The 21,441-nt window shown below is 40.9% G+C and overlaps 1 long non-coding RNA gene across 3 annotated transcripts in view; it reads left to right on the plus strand.

Annotated features, from left to right (window-relative positions):
- LOC144783772 (uncharacterized) overlaps positions 1–18,408 on the plus strand; it is a 317,953-nt gene extending 299,545 nt beyond the window's left edge. For all 3 annotated transcript variants that reach the window (XR_013601598.1, XR_013601600.1, XR_013601597.1), the window contains 2 exons: positions 17,388–17,443; positions 18,330–18,408. This is a non-coding gene — a long non-coding RNA (uncharacterized LOC144783772). The remainder of the gene's footprint in view (positions 1–17,387; positions 17,444–18,329) is intronic.
- The last annotated feature ends 3,033 nt before the right edge of the window (positions 18,409–21,441 follow it).

The following is a 21,441-nucleotide window of genomic DNA, read 5'->3' on the forward strand; positions in this document are numbered from 1 at the left end:
AGCACTGGCAGGTGACGTAGAAGCGCCATCAGAGAGGGAAATTCAAGGATACATTAAGAGGGCAAGATTCTCGGGCGCAATGGGTCCGGATGATGTCCCAGTAGCTATAATAAAAAAGGATTGTGGCGAGTGGGCAAAAGTATTACAACCTTTATTCGCCTTTCACCTTTATTGCTACAATTTCGGGGACATCCCTTATTCCTGGAAGGGAAGCATAATAGTTCAGCTATATAAGAAGGCCCCTAAAAACTCCCCGGCTAGTTTTAGGCAAATTTCCCTTCTAGACGCAACAGGAAAATTGTTTGCAAAAAGTATCCTGGTTCATTTACAAGAGTGGGTATTTGGAAATAATTTAATTCCCCTTGAACAATCTGGGTTTCGGAAGAACAGTGGCACCATAGATAACATCTCTGTTCTGCAAACCCTAATTGATAAATATCCCGTTGGTCGGAGGACCCCATTGTATACAGCATTTATTGATTTCTCTACAGTGTTCGATAGGGTAGATCGGGGGACGCTGTGGAGGAAATTGATTACTATGGGGATCCCAGGAAATCTGCTAAGAGTGATCATTGCTCTTCACTCCTCTACATGGACCCAAGTTTTGTAAGGGGGGACTCAAGGGCTTTCAAAGAAAATTTCTACTAATAACGGGTTAAAGCAGGGGTGCCTATTGGCCCCTTTACTCTTCTCAATCTACATAAATGACCTGCCGAGTCGGATAGGGGAGAGTAAAGGGGATCCTCCACAAGTGGGTATCCTAAAAATAAGTTGTTTGCTGCACGCCGATGATGCTATAATAATGGACTTAACCCCAATTGGGCTGCAGAGATGACTGTCGGAATTGGTTAGGTACACTAAGGAATACTTTTTAAAAATAAATGCTTCAAAGAGTAAAGTGATGATTTTTTGTTATAAGGGCTGTAAGGTTAGATCAAACTTAAAATAGTTTTTAGAAGATGAAATGATGGAAATAGTAAAATGTTACCCTTATCTAGGAACATTTTTCACAAATAGGTGTTCTGTTAAAAAACACATGGACCATTGCAAAAGTAAAGCTATTTCACAAGACTCTGCAATTAACCGCTTGTACTTGCAATGTGGGAAAAGACACTTTTCTCACACCATTGCCGTATATAAAATAAAGATTCCCCCAACCTTGAATTACGGCAATAAAACGATAGATGAATGTGAATGGGCAAAGTACGAGAAAGTGGAAGGTAAAATCTGGCGACAATTATGCAATCTGAGTCATGCTGCGTCAATTGCGGCCCTTAGGCTCGAATTTGGCCTTCTTTCAACATTTGTCTTAACAATGGCAGCTTGTTTAAGATGGGGTAACGCATTGATACATTGTCAGGAGAACCTATTAAGGATGGCATTGCATAAGGAAATTTTCGTTAATATGCTATCAAAAAGTGTAATTTTTAGGAATTATTTAAAGGCTTTAAGCAATTTTGGTTTAGATTTTGAAGGGGCAGCAGGATTGGATAAAATAACATTAAAACATATAATTAAAAGAACTATATATGTGATTTCACGGGAAAGAGATTTGAAAATAGGCCGTGCGCATGGAAGGTTGGACTGTATTGCGGAGAGCTCTATAGTTAAAAATCCTCAACCGTACATTCTTTGGATCTTGAATCATGGAGTTCGAAGAGTGATTTTAATATTAAGAATGAACTTGCTGCCTTTGAGGATTGTAACAGGTGCCTGGGAGGGTATCCCCAAAAACGAAAGACACTGTGATTTATACAAGACCTTAACCATGCTTTGATTGTATGCCCAGCACATCTTTCAATATGCCGTAAATATTTAAGGCATGTTTTTTTACAGTATAAAATCTCCACAGCAGAACAGGCCCGTAATTTTCTTCTGCTCCCACCATCTGAACTGATTTGTTTTCAAATTTTTCCCTTTTTTAAAGAATTTTGAATGTATATTAAAAATTTTAGCAGACGTAGGTGTTCCTTAGGCCTTTATAGTACAGTGTGATGTGTTCTCATGCATTAGCACTTTGTTATGCACTTTAAGCACTTTAATTAGTCATTAAATATGAAAATCAATGCTTAATTCTTCTGTGTACTAGCAATTCCGTAAGATAGTTAATTAACAAAGTGCATTTGCTTAGAAGCATAGCTCCTGGGTATTTATTTGTGAGAAATGTCCTAGAATAGGGTATTAATACACTAGCACTTTTGTATTACATTAGCACTTTATTTAGCACTTTATAAATAAAATATACTTACTTGCTGCTATTTCCATTCCATGATCACCTCCCTAAAAAAGTTTTTAATTATTTATGTATATTGTTATGTGTATATTTGATGGTAATGGTATTTTTATCTTAACCAAGTGCCATCCAAATGTAGATTATTTTATAAAAAAAAACCAGGGTGAGAGCCAAAAGTTTTACCCACCGGATAATGATCTACATTGGCCGTAAATATATTTTACTAGAATGTTGTAGCCCATCGTAGTGATGAACTTAATGAAGAAAAGAGAATTCGACTACTTGAGAATTATGCAATTAAGGAAAATTGAATATGTAACTCTTTGTGGTTTAGAGACTGTCCTCTGTCGTCCTCCAGAGTGTAGAGTTTATTGAAGATAAGTGATTATGTATTCTTGGGTGTAACCTAGAAACATTTATGTTGTATTTAGTTTTTTACTATTGTGATTTGAATGAAATGTTGTTTTATCCGTATTTTATGTGGAATTCCTCGAAATTCCAAATCATAATAAAATAATTGAATCACATAGTGGCATGCTAGGTTACTTGCTTCTTTCAACTGAACTATCAGTCCAATCTTGAAGTTCCTCAATAGGCTCCAATTCCAACATGCTTGGCTGAGTTCCGTTGTACTAAATAAGAAGAGGCAGACCTCAGGGATAGAGGAAGTTAGCCATTCCACTAAACAATACCATGTTCAAAACCCACTCCCTGAGATTTCAGCCTATGTCCAAACGTTTCAAAAAGGAACTAAACCATTCTGTTCAGATTTAATGTCGTTTAGCTCCAATTTAGTAATCTCTCCTGAGCTTCACAAAGTTAGAATGAAACAACAATTCTTTACATCACTTTTCTTATTGCTCTCATTTCTATATTATTCAACTTCACAGTCCCTCTATCTTTCTAGTTTCTTACTCCTATACCATAGTTAATTCCACTCTATTTCTCTATGTTCAAATCTGTCTGCTGTCCTCTTCTATATTCTCGTTCCTTTAGTTCTGTTTGCTCTAAGAAGAATCATCCTCTATAACTACATTGATTGATACTATTTGCCTATGCTATTAAATTGTGGAGTGAGTATGCTCAAATAAATATGGGTCTGATGTAGAAAATCTTAATATTTGTAATTTGGAAATAGCGATATATTTTAAAAATCAAACTGCTATTTCTGAATCACAAAATAGTATATACTATTATCATGACCAAATCGGGATTCTTTAAGGTCCACGATTATTTAGTAGCAATTTGCGATTTGGTAAGCATCAGAATGGATTTGGCCCTCTCTGCAGGGTCACCCTCAAACATTTTGTGGTCACCCCTCCTGTTCTCTGAACCTGTTATTTTGGATTTTAGGATTCTGTGCATGTCTCTACTGCTAACCAGTGGTAAAAAGCATGTCTTCACTCTTTCACACATGGTAAAACTGGCTTACATCCAATTGGCATTTAAAAAAAAAAATGTACTTGTAAGTTCCTAGTAAGGTGATACTACATGTAAATGTACGAGTACTACTCGCATCAATAGGCACAGGGTTAAAGGGAGCAATTGGATCAGGAAATAAAACAAGATCGCTTGAAAATGTAACCATCCCCAGGAGTAGTCTGGGACACCTTTAAGGCAGGGGTGAGAGGGGAGACAATGAGCTATGTCTTTTCGAAACAAAGGAGGGAAAAGTTAAAGGTAGAAGAGATGTATAGAAACATCTCGAGAGTTGAGGATGAGCTAGAATTGGCCATTAGACAACGTTCCCCGCTAGATCAGATACTGCTTAAAGGGATAGCACTTAGGGCAGAGGCAGTAGAAGGGATTGCCAAGAAAACAATAGAAAAGTACCTGGCTAGGAAGGAGAGTGTTTACGAGCTTAGTGAACGTGTGGGCCACATTTTAGCTGTTCGGATTAGACAGAAAGGAGCGGCAGCAGATATTAGGGAGATCATAGATGCACAAGGAAATATGGTTCAAGAACCGGATCAGATAAGGGAAGTATTTAGGCAATACTATTCAGATCTATATGATGCAGATAATACAGCGGGTATGGAGGTTGTAGAAAGCTATCTGGGTGAAGTACTCCCTTGAAAGCTAATATTGGAGGATAAGGCTCAATTAGAAACAACATTCCAGCTAGAGGAGTTTGTTGCGGCAGTAGGTAATCTACCCTCAGGGAAGGCTGCAGGCCCAGACCAGATACCATAGGAGTTTTATAAAACATTCCTAACAATTCTACTGGGGGATATGTTTAATATAATGCTACTGGCACAGAAGGGAGAGTCAATACCGGAATCCTGGGGAGGAGCTGACATTATAGTAGTTGCAAAGAAAGGCAAACCAATGACCGCTCCTGGTTCATACCGACCAATTACATTGATGAACTCAGACGTAAAAATGTATTCCAAGATGTTGGCTAAAAGACTATCAAGGGTTGTAGAAAGTCTGGTCTGCCCCTCCCACCATGGTTTCATCCCGGGAAAAGGAACAACACAGCATATAAGACAGGTAATAACAATGTTTGATGCAGCAAATACCCCAGGAGACCCTATGGAGCGCTATTTTTGGATGCTGAAAAGGCGTTTGATAAGGTCTCCTGGGTTTTTTTATGGTCGGTTATGAGGTGGAGCCGAATAGGTGAAGGCTTTATAAAAGCAATCCAAACTCTTTATACAAATCCAATGGCTAAGATCAGAGTTAATAGAGGACATTCGGAAGCTGTTAGAATTAGTAGAGGGACAAGGCAGGGTTGCCCTTCATCTCCCCTACTATTTGCGTTATATCTGGATCCCTATCTGCGCAGGTTGGAGAGAAATCCAGGTATACCGGCAATGAGAATAAATGGCTGTAGGGTAAAAACGTTGGCATACGCGGATGACGTAGCTATATTGACACCCAATCCCAGAGATGCAATCAGGGTGACGGAAGAGGAGGCTCAGCATTTTGGACAGGTTTCCGGATATAGTCTGAATAGATGTAAAACACAGATTGTTGAGAATAGCTACGTGAATTGTAATGATGATAGAGTTGTTAACTCAGCAATATATTTGGGGGTGGCAATATCAGCAAATTTAGATCAGGTTGTGGGTAATAATATGACCCCATTAATGTCACAAGTAAAAGGGGATTTGGAGAGAATGAAAAATTTACATTTGTCACTGGTGGGGTGTACCAATGTAATAAAGATGATAATCCTTCCCAAGTTTCTTTACTTTTTAGATCAATCCCTTTATTGTTTGAGGTTAGCTGGTTTAACACTCTGGAGGCCATTTGTAATAGGTTTATTTGGGCACAGGGCAAAACGCGCAGAGCTTATAGGTTTATGTCCCTACCTAGAGACAGGGGTGGGTGGGCTTCTCCGGACTTCAGGCTTTACTATATGGCAGCCGCCCTGCAATATATGCAGGGATTGATAGGTGGAAATGACTGTGATCCAAGGGTTAATAGTTTTTCTACGAAAATATACACAGCGGTAGTAGGGGTGGATGTGGGAATTTTTTTTTTAAATTGTATAGATTATGGATACTTTAAAAGAACGAAGTTTAAGACAATTCTGGCTGCAGTTAAAATGTGGAATGCATTTCTGAAAAAGTTTAAATTGGGGAGATACAATTGGTATGTAAGATTGTATAAAAATAAGTAATTCCCTTTGGAAATATTCGGAGACCAAATTATGTTGAACTGGGCAGAAAGAGGGATTGTACAAATTGGAGATATACTGAAACCGGAGGGGTTGGTGCAGTTTATGGATCTTAGAATAAACATGATTTGAGTAATAGAGATTTTTTTAAGTACCTCCAGATTAGGAGTTATCTAGTTAACAAACAAGGAGGACCAGGGGGGTTTAACAAGAATGAAATTTTGGAGAAAATAAGAATGGCAGGAGATCGTTCGATACACTCTCTTTATGCGAGTCTGGTAAAAGAGAAAACTGATGATCTAGAAAAATACAGTAATAAATGGGCGGAGAAAATAAGTGGAGAAATAGGTTGGTTTCAGGAGTCATTAGATTTAGGCCGATCGATACTGTGTGCATCCTCCGTTCAATCTCAGCATTATAAAACTTTATATTTACTATATTTTACTCCAGCCAGGATAGCACAATGGGGAGGCACTACGGGAACTACCTGTTTGAGATGCAATGCCAACGAGGCTGACAATATACACATATTTGCCACCTGCCCGCAACTCCATACGCTGCTCAGAGATATTGAGGGGTTTCTGGATAGTACACTAGGGGTCCGAATTAAGCTCACTCCGTCTTGGATCCTATTAGGGGTTGGCAGGGATAATGATGGTCTGCAGCGGGAATTTATATTCGTGGCAATGGCGGTATATAGGCTAATAATAGCTAGGGCCTGGTTGGATAAGAATCCACCGACAATGCAGTGTTGGCTGGCTAATTTACTAGCATCGTATAATACAGAGAAGAATATATATGCCCGAAAAGAGAAGAGAGGGAGATCGATGGGTCTGAGAATATGGGACCCCATAAGGAGATAGAAGGAGGGATTAGGATGAGTGGTTATTTTGTTTTATATAATTGTGTTTTATATAATTTTGTATAAAATAGTGAAATGTATTGAATAATATATATCTGTATATCTGTATATCTTTGGTTGATAGGAATTAATGGAAACCTAATTAATGATGAATAATGTATAATGTATAAAGTGTGACTAATTTGAAAAATAAAAATATATATAAAAAAAAAAAGAAAATGTAACCATTGTGAAGCCTTTGAATAAAAGGTCCTGAGACATCATGTAACATGGACAGAAAGCCCATATGCCTATCCATAGCCAGAGGGGGGAAAGGCAAAACATAGATGTAATTCTTAGTCGGTCCTGACAATAAAGTTCGAAGACTCGAATTACAACTACCCCATTTGAATATTTGTTTATGAAATGTACATAGTTTCAGTAACACCTAACAAGAGGAGGATACAAGATCTTTTTTGCAGAATTATGATCTCATTCTGCTGCAGAAAAAAAGGTGTCTGGAGGCACTGCACATATTGGGGTATCTAGGGTTTCATTGCCCAGCGGAAAAATCTTAGATAATATGGTCACCCAAAAGGAGGTCTCACTACCTATTGCTCAATTAAATATAATTGGGTTATGGAGCAATTGGATATGGGTCACGCAAGTGACACGAGCAGCTTGTTACGCTGCAGCACAGCTTAACGTTGAGACCAGTTCCAGCTGTATTTGTTTAGCGCTTCGCATTTTAAAATTGAATTGTGTTGTGTATTGCACTTTGGTTAGAAAAGTACTTCTTTTTTAAAATCGTTTTTAAATTCACTTACTAGCGCTCAGCTATTGGCTCAGCTATTGGCGCTGACTCCCACTCTCCATTGTATTCTCACTCGCTCGATGCCTGCCGAGTTAAGGCAAGGCACCGAGCATTAGGGATTCCTGTGGCGGCCATCTTAGTGCGGGACAGCGCGGTGAGAGAGCGCTAGTCTCCGACATAAAAGGAAACAGTCGTCCTCCGCGATAGCGGACGCGTTTTAGCGGACGCGCCTCGTCTTCGCCGGAGTCCAGCCAGAGTCAGCCCGTCTGTGCCCGTCCGGGCCAGGCCGGGACTTAGGGCTCAGAACTCAGCCCCTCTATTACTCAGGTATGATGCTTACGCGTGAGTCTTTAACAGCATTACGCCCAGCTAGACACGACAAATGTACAACTCTCAATCCCTTGTGTGCTGGTATACAGACCTGCCCAACTTGTTCCCTTTCCTTGTCAAACTTCCAGCCCTATCCTGATATTCCGCTTGGTATCCCCCATAAAGCTGGTTCTAATAAATTCACTTTTTACGTGGTAAATTGTCGTTCTTTACCACAACACAAACTAGATATCTTCCATCTACTAATGAATGAGAAGCTCAGTGCGATATTTCTCACAGAGACCTGGCTCCATGATAGTGCAGGCCCTGATGTTGCTACGGCACTCCCCGCGAGTTATGCTATTGTAAGGAGAGATCGCGTTGGCCAAACAGGAGGGGGCATAGCTATCATTTATAGTAGAGACTTTGTATGCAATTTTGAATCTGCAGATATTCCCAAGTGCGAAGCAGCATCTTTTAAAATTACCCTTAGCCCCAATTTCACTTTTTCTGGTTTATTGATTTATCGACCACCAGTTCATAACCCCTCATGGTCTGATAATTTGATAAATTTTATTTTACCTCACCATTTAAAAGCCCAAAACTTTACAATACTCGGGGACTTGAATCTCCATTTGGAGGATGAGAATAATACGAATTGTAAAAACCTCATTGATGATCTCTTGGCATTGAATATGACACTGCGCAATAAGGGTCCTACCCATAAAGCAGGACATTTGCTTGACCCTATCATCTCTAATATGGAAGAACTATCATGGCTGAACTCTACCCCTATTTGTTGGTCAGACCATTTTCTCATACTCTTCGCTATCTCTCTTAAATCCACTAAATCCCTCTCTATCACTTCTTCTGAATCTCTGAGGAGAAATTGGAAAAGATTAAATCTAGATGACCTTAATAGTGCATTGAACAAAGACCTCCCACGTCTTGATGGAGACATGGAAAGCATAGCTGAGGCTACACAAACATGGCTAAGTGATGCAGTGAATGCCTGCCTGCCCCTATCCCGCTGTAAGGGAAAAGTACATCGTCCCCCGGCCCCCTGGTTTACAGAGGCCCTCAAGAAAGAAAAATCTACTTGTAAGAACTTGGAGAGACAGTGGCGTAAGAACTATGAGGCTCACCAAAAAGAGATCTACCGTAGGGCCAGAAACAGCTATCACTCGGCATGCATGAAAGCTAAAGCATGCTACGTAACTACGACAATTAATTCAGCGGTTAATAAATCCAAGACTCTTTTTAATACGGTGAAGGAATTGGCTGGAGAAAACACAAGAGCGGAGGCTCCCCCTCTTAGTACTCAGCAATGTCAAGACTTGGCGTCCTTCTTTACTGAAAAGATCGAAAAGATCGTCTCTAATATTAATAACAACAGTATTATCTCCCATAACCAAGAGGATACCTTCCAAAGCTTTAAAGGAAACTGTCATCTTGAAGCCTGGCCCCCTTTAACATCGGATAAAACGAGGAAACTTCTTAAAGCTATCAAATCGGGTTCTCCCCGTGATCCCATACCCATCAGTATTATCAGCCAACTGGAGGATTCTACCCTGACGCCCATTACGGACATACTCAATGCGTCCATGGAACAGGCTTCAGTTCCTGCTATATGGAAACACGCCATAGTCAGCCCTTTGCTGAAAAAACCAGCTGCCGATCCTACGGTATTGGCCAATTATCGACCAATATCGTTACTTCCTGCCTTTTCCAAAATGCTGGAAAAGCACATTCATGAAGCTCTCTCCACATATGTGGAAAGTAATGAACTACTCCACCCTTCTCAGTCCGGATTCAGGAGTGGGTACTCCACTGAAACTGCCCTCATCGGAATCACGGAAAAAATTAAAGAGCTTAGAGATGATGGCCAAACGGTGGCACTGGTCCTATTGGACCTAAGCGCAGCCTTCGACACCATCTCTCACTCCAGACTGCTTTGCAGGCTGGGGGAGAGTGGTGTCGAGGGCAAGGCGCTAGAATGGATCAAATCCTATTTATCTTCCCGGACCTTCCAGATCACCTCCTCTGAGGCCTGTTCGGATGTTTTCTACTCCCCGCACGGTGTACCACAGGGATCTATTTTGAGTCCCCTTTTGTTTAATTTGTACCTTCGCCCACTAGCCACCCTTGCAGAGAACTTTGGTCTTGTTTTGATGACCTATGCAGACGACTCTCAGATTCTTTTCTCATTATCTAAATCCGATTCGTCTGATTCTTCTGCACTTAAAACAGGCCTCCATGAAATTTTCTGCTGGATGTCGGCCAACCAACTTAAATTAAATGGGGAGAAAACAGAGATCCTCCTCTTAGGGAACAGTAAAAATCTCTGGAGCGATTCCCATTGGCCGACCTCACTGGGCAAGCTCCCGACTCCTGCCACCCAAGTCAGAAATCTTGGGGTCATCATTGATGACAGCTTATCTATGGTGCAGCAAGCTAATAAAGTGGCTGGTATCTGTTTTATTATTCTCAGATGGCTACGTAAAATTGTCTGGATGTTACCATCGACCACCCAGAAGACCGTAGTCAATGCCTTAGTGACATCTCGGCTTGACTACGGCAACATCCTGTACCTGGGTGCAAATAAAGCAGTCATAAGACGCCTACAGTTGGTACAAAATGCTGCGGCCAGACTGCTTTGTAGAATTCCCAGATATGCCAGAATCACTAAACATCTCAGAGATCTACACTGGCTTAGGGTCGAAAATCGGATCCGCTTCAAAACCCTGAGCTATTCGTTCCAAATTAAAGCTGGGACTGCCCCCAAATATCTTCAAGACCTTGCCAAGCCTTACCTTCCAAATCGCAGTCTTCGCTCAATTACATCTGCGAAGTTTGCGGTACCAAGGTATAAACGGGCTAGATTGGGCGGAAGATCCTTCTCATTTTTGGGCCCAACTCTTTGGAACACACTGCCTATCCAAATACGCAAAGAAGAAAACTACAGGAGTTTCAGAAAAAGCGTGAAAACCTGGTTGTTTGATCAATAATCCTTGCCTTCGGATCTGTTCTCTCTCCAGTTGTGCCCTGTGTCTTTGCTGTTTTTGGCGCCGGGAAACCCTTTGTGGGTAGCTGTGCGCCTTATAAATGCTATAAAATAAATAAATAAATAAAATAAATAAAATAAATTGGATATGGGTCTTAATTGGCTTCAAGTCCTCAAAGTTATCACCAAGGTGACAAATAAATCTCCTAGGGTTCTGTTGCTCTTGAATGTTTATTTACATCTGAACAAAGTGAAGAAAGAGGGTCAGATGGCAATATTGATTAAAACATTAAAAATATTTCAGAAGCAATATGATTCGGCGATAATATTGATAAGTGGGGATTTTACTACAGATCTTAGCAAAACTGGCACAAAGGGGAACAATCGGATCAGGGCTATGTTCAGGAGCAAATTGGAGAAACTAGGATACGGAATTCTAAATGGAAATTCAATTGGGGATTCCCCGGCATCGATTATTTATCTAAGTGGCACAAAAAGTTCAAAAATTAAGTATACTGCAATTAATAGGACAGCATTATCCGAGGTAAAATATTTTCTCATCCAACCTCGTTCAGAGAGAGATCATTTTCCACAATTAATTGGGATCCATTACAATAACACACAGATTACAGTCACACATAATTTAATGTCTCCACCGATAACATTTGGTTTAAAATGGCGAGGTGAGAGGATTACGGAAATAATGGCAGAAGTCTATCATATTGCTGGATCTATTGAGTGTATAGAAAGCAACTCGATGCAAGAGGCAGTAGATCCTGAATTCAACAATAGAGTAATGGCGTGGCAATATTTGAGAGATTTGCTATTAGCTACATTTCCACTAAAAATCTAACGGTTAAAATATATTGATGGAGGGCGTGGTATAAAGTATCCCTGGAACAACAAGAAATTATGCAGGCAAAAATCTCAAATAACAAGAGAAACTAGACTAGTGGCAGAGGCTCAAAGACAAGGAATGAGACCCACTGCCACTTCGCTTCAGAATTTACAAAAATTAAACAGTAAATTCAAGAAAAGTTGTTGGGAACAGAAAAGAAGATATTCCGAAGATCTATGGATTAAACTTCTTGAGTCCGATAAACAACAAAATAGTAAAAAATTCTGGCAAATAGTAAATGGTCTTGTAATAGGAAAGGAGAGACAAGTCAATGCAGGAATAGATGCAGTAACTTGGGAAGCCCACGTCTTTATAATGTACTCATTTGCGGGAACAAACAACATTAATGATATATCAGTGTCTCAGGAGATTTGTAAATCAGTGCCAGGAACAGTGGACAATAATGATGTATTGGTGTATCAGTTCATTTTTAAATTTACTCAAGGGACAAAACAAAGTAAAGAAGAATTAAGCTCCCATATAAAGGAAAATCAAATGACCCTATTGGGCAATACAGATGAACTTAAAGAAATATTAGAAAGATTAACATTTAAGGGAGCACCAGGTCCAAACTGTATCCCAAATGCTTTATTTAAAACAGATGTAGACTATTGGGCCCAATACTTAACTCTAATGTTCAACAAACTTTTCTACACAAATCAGATACTGGAGTCCTGGAAAGATAGCATCGTTCAGCCCATATTAAAAAATGGTAATCCAGGTATACCCCGCAATTATAGGCTTATAGTTTTACATGATGTTGACTCGAAACTCCACGCATCCTGTTTAATGGAACACCTAAAAATGTAGATGGAAGAAAAACAACTAATACCAAAATTCCAGACAGGATTCAGAGCAGGAATGGGGACATTGACCAATCTTGTAGCCTTTACCCTGCTAATAGAGAAGGCAAAACGGAAAAAAACTGGCTTGTTTGCATGTTTTATTGATGTCAAATCTGCCTTCGACTGTGTACCTAGAGGGTAATTATGGCAACAATTGGAGGAATGGGGAATACCGTAAGAGTTATTAAGGGCAATTGTGGAACTATACGCACACACATGGGCCCAAGTTAAAATAGGGGATTGAAGTCGTGTAACTCCCAAAATCCGGATATACATAGGTCTCAAACAAGGATATTTTCTGGCCCCAAGCCTGTTTCATTTATACCTATCAGATCTTGCAGACGCTTTGGATTTAAAAAATAATTACCCACCATTGCTTGCGGAGGAGAAGTTGAGCTGCTTACAATATGCGGACGATATAGGTCTACTAAGTAAAACACCAATAGGTTTACAATGGAGTATGAATACCCTAAATAAATATATGGCAAAACAGGGGCTTGATCTGAATTTAAATAAAACCAAAGTGATCTGGTTGGTTGATTTTAAGTTAAAAAATCATGCGTGGTGGTTGGAAGGAAGTAAATTGGAGGAAGTGCGCTCCTGTAAATATTTGGGGTTTATTATGGATAAGCAAATGACCGGTAAAACCCACTTATTATCAATTCAGGCCTAGGCACAATCTTTAACATATGGCTTAACAATACTAAAACAATAACTGAATTGTCAATCGTTAACCCACTTACTTAAGGTTATGGAGGCCCGGTTATTACCTTCACTAAGGTACAGAAATGATGTGCTGTTTTGAAAAAGATATGTTCAATAGAAGCCAAATAAAAGTCTACAGAGCCGTATTTAATATTCCAAAATCAGTCTCACCCGCACAAATAGGGTTAGAGTTCGGATAAAAAAATCAGAAACATTAGTCTGAAAGTGCTTTCATAAGATTGTGTGGGAGATTGCGAGCAGCAGAAAAAGGGTCTATCAGCTATTTATACTGGAAGGAAATAGAGGGTTAATTGACTAGTACTACAAAGGGACCCTGGGGAAGTCATTTAATCTTATCGATTAAGGATTTAGGCATACAAGAAGCCTGTGGAGCACCATTGGGAAAGGCATTCTTCAAACAAGCACTAAGATCTGCAGTGAGAATTTCATAAAATGTAACAGATAAAAATGATTTTGCATTAAGGGGACATGTCTGGACAGTAATACATTTGTATTCCAGCATAGGTCCTCAATGGTATCTGGCAGAACATTTCTCATTAAGACTGAAACATCAATTTATGCTATTCCGGTTTGCCATTATGGAAACTAAAGACCTCATTCCATCCTGGAAAAAATAGGCAGAAAACCTTTCTGGTAGACTATGTTGATATAAGAGCAAATCATTGATTCATATATTTTGTGTTTGTCTTGTTCCCTTACTGCAAAGGAAAACACTACCGTAATCACTAATCGGAAATATGGGAATTGGCACATGCTGACAAGCTATTATCACCTGGCTAAGCGGTCATTCAGCAGTTCTTGCGTGTAGGGGAGTAAAGTTTATAAGCCCTTTATTTAAGGATATTTCAAATACATATAACAATATGGCTCAGGAGTAATGAATTATTCTTGGTATTTGTGATAATCAATATGTATTGTTGTAATGGTTTTAAATAACTAAATACAATAAAGATTCTGAATCTTTGGGTTACATGTATCCAGACCCTGAAAATTAAATGATAAGTGTGGGCTTGCAGCACCTATTATGCTACTCACTTAAGTGACTTTTTAAACATGTCTCAGGCCTGCCATTGCACCCTGTGTGAAATTTTAATCTGCCATTTCCCGACCTGGAAAAATAACCATTTTTTCCAGGCCTAAGTCTTCTTTTTTAATACATATGTCACCCCTACAGTAAACCCTAAACAGCACTTAGATCTGCGAGCAGTGCATTTAGTAAGTGGACATGTACTTTTAAATTTTACATGTCATAATAATGAACCACTCTTAATTTTTTTCACTACTGCTAGGCCTACCTCTTTCACAGGATAAGATTGGGTTTCCTTATTACATTTAGTAAATGATAACGGTTCTTAGGAACAGGTAGAAATGTCATATTTGGTCTCTAAAGAATTGTAACGTCAGATGCTCTTTAATGGTAAAGTCAAATTTGAAGTCACAATTCCGAAAATGGCATTTAAAAAAAGTTACATTTTCTAGTCCTAACCATTTGGTGCCTGCAGCCTATCTCCTGGGTCACATGACTAGGTGTAGCTGGCCTTTGTGTACACTGTCACAAAGGGGGACTGGATGTTGGTAGGATGGGCTATCCTGACAAGATGGATTGGGCAGAACTGTCACCTACCACGCTTCCACTAAAATTGAGGCTGCCTCCTGCACTCACAAAGAACTTCATAATAGCCTTTTGCCACCCCAGATTTCTTGGGGCATGGGAAGGAAGAAAATTCCAGAACCAAGTGGGTGCGGAAGTCTAGATGTTTCTCCCACTTCAAAGCTGGAACCAGGTTTAAATACTGGACCCTGAGATGCACTCTGCAGTACACACCTTGATACAACAGAAGAAGTGTTGCTTTGCTACTGAATGCATGTCTTGATCTCTGAGAAGGAAGACTGGACTTGCTCCCTTCATACAAGCTAGAGTGACTGCAAGGGTCAGCTGACTTACCTCCAATTCTGTGCCACAGTGACATAACACACTTCAGAGACCTCCCTGCCATTGCCCAGCTGACCTGTTGCAACTGGGCCTGCGTTGACATCCAATTGGACCTGGCTGAGCCCTTGCTAGTCTCTGCTAGCGTGAGACCCTGATCCCCAAAAGAGACCTCGCCATGTCATGGGTTCTGGGCCCTTAGATGGAATCAGAGTGCACTCCACTGAAGAAAAGGGAGAACTCCTGAAGTTTTGGACTCTTTCTGACCTCGAACTGGCTTGTTACCACTGAGTTCTTGCCACCCACAATGACCCCCAACCTGAAGTTTCCGTGGACCCAACTTTTCAAGCTTTATGGACTGTCAATGATGATCACCATAACACAAAATCTGCATTTCGCGCTACCGCAAAGTCAGCCAGCAAAGACCATTAACGCAAAGCTCTAGCAACGATCACCTATGATGCTTGACAAGATCTGTGCATTGTAGGGATGACCATCCCTAATGCCTGGTTCCTTCACGGTACAACAATGACCATTTGTGAAGCTCTCCTCGCTGCCTCCTCCATCGCAAACTAGACTCTTCATATTGGACGTTAAGAAGGTTACTTTTTCAACGGGACCAACATGAGCCCTATGTCTGGTACACTCTTCATTGTGGTTGGCTTGAACTTGTGTGTTTCCCCTGGTCGAGCATGACCAGATAACCGCGAGTGGTGCTTTGTACTTTTGGCACTATATTCACCTAAATCTTTGATATTGCCTATCTTTTGCTCTACTGATTGGATTTGTGTTGTTTTGTTGTCAAATCATTTATTAACAGTGAACCCAATTTTCTAAATTGTGTGGCATTTTTCTTGTGTTATTTTTTCACCTTTTTGTTTGATATATAAATACTTTACACATTTTTATTTAATTTAAGCCTGACTGCTTGGTACCAAGCTACCAGAGGGTTAAGCACAGGTTAATTTGATGACTTTTTGTGGTCCGTCCTGACAAGGATTGTGGTTTTTGCTTAAGTAGGATTCACAACCCCTCAACTAATAACATATTGAGCCACCCACTTAAGTAGCCTTTTAAGTCTCAGGCCTGCCATTGCATCCTGTATGCAGTTTTAAACCATATTTTCAACCTGGCAAAATAACTCTTTGCCAGGATTCAATCTTCATTTTTAATACATATAAGTCACAACTAGAGTAAGCCCTAAAGAGCCCTTATGGCTACGTGTAGTGTATTTAAAAAAGTTGGACATGTACTTTTAAACATTTTTACATGTCCTTATAGTGAAGCAGTCGTAAAAATTCGTTTTTTACTACTTTCACAATCACACATTGCTAATTATTAGTGGCAAATTGTGAACATCACAGTGCCAGTGACTGTTGAGCTCTGAGATCCAGGAAGAAAGCCAGAAGCATTTTAAACGATCCTTGGAGTGAGCACACTTATCAGACACTGCTTAAATCAAATGATTGTGCATAATGTCAAGGCGGAGCCACAATAAGAGGTGTAAAGAAAATGAAACTAGGAATAGGAGATCCCGGTTGAAGAAAGTGTCACTGAAAATGGGCACTCTTTTGAAGGCCTAACTCAGCATCCCAGTGCCTACCATGAACAAATATGATGGCAGATTCAAGGCTGAACTAATGTTGTAGGAGTTACCACCTAGAATGTGAAGGGTATTTGCAAATGTTGGTATGACCCATGGACAATGATCATGGCACAATGTTGAACTCCCCCTGTTCCGATCAGGTGAAAATCATTTGTCCCTCATGCCTGGCATAAGGTTCAAGACTCAGAGTTGAGTGCTCTTCTCCCTAGTTCAGTGCCAGGAGAAACCAAGGACATTGATCAAATGTCGGAAAGTTACTAGGTCTGGCTGAAAGATGCAGTTAATGAATTAGGCCCTGCAAACATTAAAGTATCCAGAAAAAGCAAGCCTTGGGACTGTGGTTTAATGACAATTAGAGAAGAGCTTATGACCCGATAGGGAAAGTAAAATATATGCAAAGTGTAGCTGTGATACTTTAGAGATTGGGCCAGAGGTAAAGGCGAGAAGGCTTATCTTCATTTTTCAGATATGTTTGCGATTTTTATAGGCAAGCATGTCAAACAAATCAGAATATCTGCAAATTATGTTTTTCTCCTTTCTTTTCTTCTTCTCCTAGTCTTTGGGTGTGGCTGGATTTCCCTGGAGCACTCTCGGTGTAAAGAGAAACAAGCAGTAAGTAACAGAAGCAACAGTTGAGAGTGTATCTCACCAAGACATTTCAGGGTTTATGAGGGAAAATAAAGAGTAACTACTTGAAAATACCCTCAGGGTTACAGGTTTAGCTCTCACTCTAATTAACAAGAAAAAATATGTGCCCGGTCACTTTAGGTGCATCTTGATTTCCTCCTGTCGGTACAAAAGAGAATGGCGTAAGAAAAGGAAATGTAAAAATATATATGAGGTCAAATCTTAACTGTTTGTTTGCAGGATCTCTTCTCTGATACGGGTCTTACTCCCTTCTATTGAGACCCACAAATAAGGGTTTCAATCTCACTTGTCTTTTAATTAAGCGGTCTGCAGCATTATTGGACTTCTAGTCCTCAAATGTATGGCTAGGACAGAAAACAGTTAAGGCTTTCTCTTTTACTCTTCACCAGCACTTCCCGTGTCCGTCTCCCTCCTACACCCTCCTTCCTCTCTGCCCTCACCCTCGTATCCCAATCTAGCCCCGGCTACTTACTCACTTGATGAGATGGCTACTCAGCAACCTCCAGGGTCATCCACCACTCGTCTGGTCCTGACTTGACCTCCTCTGCCTCCTGGTAGGATCTTTCCAGCTTCTCCCAGATGGGTGCTTCCACATCAGTTTCCCTTCCAGGTGAAAACGTCTTCCTCTCGACTGGATACTTCCAAGCAATCCGTCCTTCTTTTTCTGATTCCGTTCAGTCCTCTCGAGGCTTTGCAACCTCGTTCCTTCTCTTCTCCTCCGGGGTCTGAGCTTCCCTTTTCTCCTTGTAGGTGTCTTCCCATTGGTCAACATCATGTACCTGTTTAAAGAGACAGTCCCTTTTTGTTGAATTGTGTGTTTAATCAACCTCTTTTATTTTTTTGTTTCCAGGCCCTGCTGCATCAAGGGACACCATCGGGAGGACAACCAGGAGGAGGATCGACAGGGGAGGATCCCCATGTAAGTAAATCCTCAAAATAACACAATAAAAAAGTTGCATTGTTTAAAAAAGCTGCATTTTTCTCTAAGCAAATTAAATCTGTCAGTAATTCAAGTAAGGCACTGTTAAAAACTATTTCAAAACTTTCTTTGCCGCAACTAGGAAATCAGCAGTTAGTAGCCATCAAGTTTTTTTCAACAGAAAGTGGAGGTAATCTTTAATAAATTTCCTCCGGTAGACCAGTACAGTAATGATATCGGGCTGATGGTCCTGGTAAAATTTCCTTTAGGGAATTTGCTCATCTGACTGAGAACCAAGTTAAGTTGGTCATTTCTAGTTCAAAACCGAGATATCCTTTGGACCTTTTGTCTGCCCAAGATCATGCACCTAGTACCTGACTCAGTGGCCCCCTACCTAGCCAAGATCGTTAGTGCCATTTTCAGTTCTGGACTGTTTCATGAAGAGAACTCTAGTTGAGGGCTTTGGACTTACAACTGAGGAATACAGAATTAGATACAGGGGGGCTCACAAAACCCAAAACAATCCTGGAATGACTTTGTTGACTACTCATTTAAAACACTAGATGGTTGGTTAACTGGACACAATGCGCATGATTTCAATGGACTTTACAATTTGTTTATGAAAGAACGTATTTTAAGTAATTGCACTAATGAAAAGTTACATCACCATTAGATAGACCTAGGTCTAATTTCTCCCTAAGAATTGGGAAAGAAGGCAGACCACTAGGTCAAGACAAGGGTGACAAAAACAACCACTGGGGGTGACCAAAGCAAAGGGGTTACAAAACCTTTCCAGGCGAAAGGTGGTGAGAATCCCCAAGATAAAAAGCCTGTGTCTTCAAAAGGGCCCCAAAAACCTGCACCGGGGTGTGACCCAAAACTCTTCCCAGTCCAATAATAGGTACAGGGGAAAGAACTTTGATCCCTCAAAGGCCTGGTGTAACAACTGTTGGGTCGCTTTAACTGGAGATGCAAAATGTCCCAACACGAAGCCCCCTAGTCCTCCTACAGCTACTTCTGGTGTAGCCTGTCTCCAGAAGGGATCAGCAGTGTGCCAAGAGCAAATCAGGTTGCACACTGAACCAGTTCTAATCACAGAAGGGTAAGTTGAGTCTGACACTTTAGATGTGTGGTCACCCAACTTAAAGAAGTACTTGCAATACCCTTGGATCAATGGAACTAGACTAGAAACCCTGAGGGATACAGTTGCCAGTGTCACTATGGTGAGAGATACACTGGTTTCCCCAGAGCAATACTTGATTGGGAAAACCTACACAGTCACCAGTGCTGACAGTATTACTACTAACCATGATATGGCTATTGTGGCACTAGACTGGGGTTACTGGCCTGAAACAGGTTGTGGTCTCTCCAAAGCTTCCAGCTGCATGTCTGCTTGGTAATGACCTGGAAACCTCAGCATGTGCTGAGGTAGAATTAAACACCCATGCAGCAATGCTGGACATCCCTGTAATTGTGTGTGTGAAAACAAGAGCACAGAGCTGAAAGCAGGGTGAAAAAGAAGTGTTGGAGCCTGAAAGTGTGGCCCAACCTTCGAAGAGGAAAGGTAAGAAGAGTAGGAAACCAGCTTCTGCAGAGCAAAAGGATCAGGCCCCTCTCCTCATGGAGAGTAGTTGGACACCCGAGAGAGAACTTGGTCCATGGAGCTTGACCCTTACCAGGTGAATTCTTAGGCCAGGGGGGCCCTCTATGGAAGAGCTGTGCCTTGAACAGCAGGACTGTCCAACTCTTGAAAGCCTGAGGCAGCAAGCTGCTCAGCTGGAAAAGGACGATGTCATTGGTACCCACGGAGTCTTTTGGGAAGAGGGACTACTGTACACTGAGACCACAGACCCTAACCTTGGAGCCACAAGAAGAGTGGTATTCCCTCAGAAGTACAGGGAGTTCCTACTAAATTTAGCTCATGACACCTGCCTAGCTGGACATCTGGGCCAAACCAAAAAACTGGCCTGAGATGTCTCAGAAAGTAAAGGAGTTTGTCAGCTTCTTTGTCACCTATCAGGCCAGTGGCAAAACAGGTGGACACCCAAAGACTCCCTTAATTCCACTACCAATGGTTGGGGTTCCCTGTGAAATGGTAGGTGTGGACATGGGTCCACTTGAACCTCCCACAGCATCAGGAAACAAATTCATACTAGTGGTAGTGGGTCATGTCATTAGGTATCCTGAGGCAATTCCCCTTAGGACTACAGTGGAAAAACACATAGGTTTCTTCAGCAGTGGAAGAACCAAACTAAAATGCATAGGACCTGAATAGTAATCTGCCCATCTCCAGGCTACCCTTTCCAGCTAAGCTAGTAGAACAGACCATGAATGCACAGCTGGCCCGGTTTTGGAAGATAATCATTTGCTGGAAGATACACAGTTTAATTTCCGAAGTGTCCACAGCACGGAGTTGGTGTTCATTTTGCCCACCGAAGAAATCAGGTATTCAGTGGATGGGGGCGGCAATGCTGCACTCATCCTGCTCGACCCATCTGCAGCATTTGATACTGTTATTCATGAACTATGGGTTGAGAGCAGAGCTCTGGCCCTGCTGCGTTCTCCTCTTATAGCTAACAATAAATCTGTGTCTTTAGAATTCTACTCATCTGAACTCTTTTCGTTACCTTGTGGGATCCCCCAGGAATCCTCTTTAACCCGACTTTGTTTAATTTGTATGCTATACCACTGGCAATTGTGATCAAGTCCTTTGGGTTGTCGTTAGTCTCTTATGCTGACGACACAAAGATTGTGGTAGCGCTTTCTAAAAAGGGCCCAGACATGAGTAGCACCTTTCGGAACTGTATGAGCACAGTCAGCGAATGAATGGACAAAAACTGTCTCAAATTAAACTCTTCTAAGACAGAAGTCATCCTATATGGCAACAGTACCTCCTTCTGGACCCCTTCGTGGTGGCCAGAAGAGTGCAGCCCCCTTCCGATACCAGCCAAGAAGTTCAAAAAGCTCGGGTGTTCTGATCAATGAAAATTAATATTTAAAGAATAAATAAACAGTGTCATCTCTGCATCCTTTTATACTCTAC

The sequence above is a fragment of the Lissotriton helveticus genome, chromosome 10 (genome assembly GCF_964261635.1).
Source record: "Lissotriton helveticus chromosome 10, aLisHel1.1, whole genome shotgun sequence".
In the NCBI taxonomy this organism is placed as follows: Eukaryota; Metazoa; Chordata; class Amphibia; order Caudata; family Salamandridae; genus Lissotriton; species Lissotriton helveticus.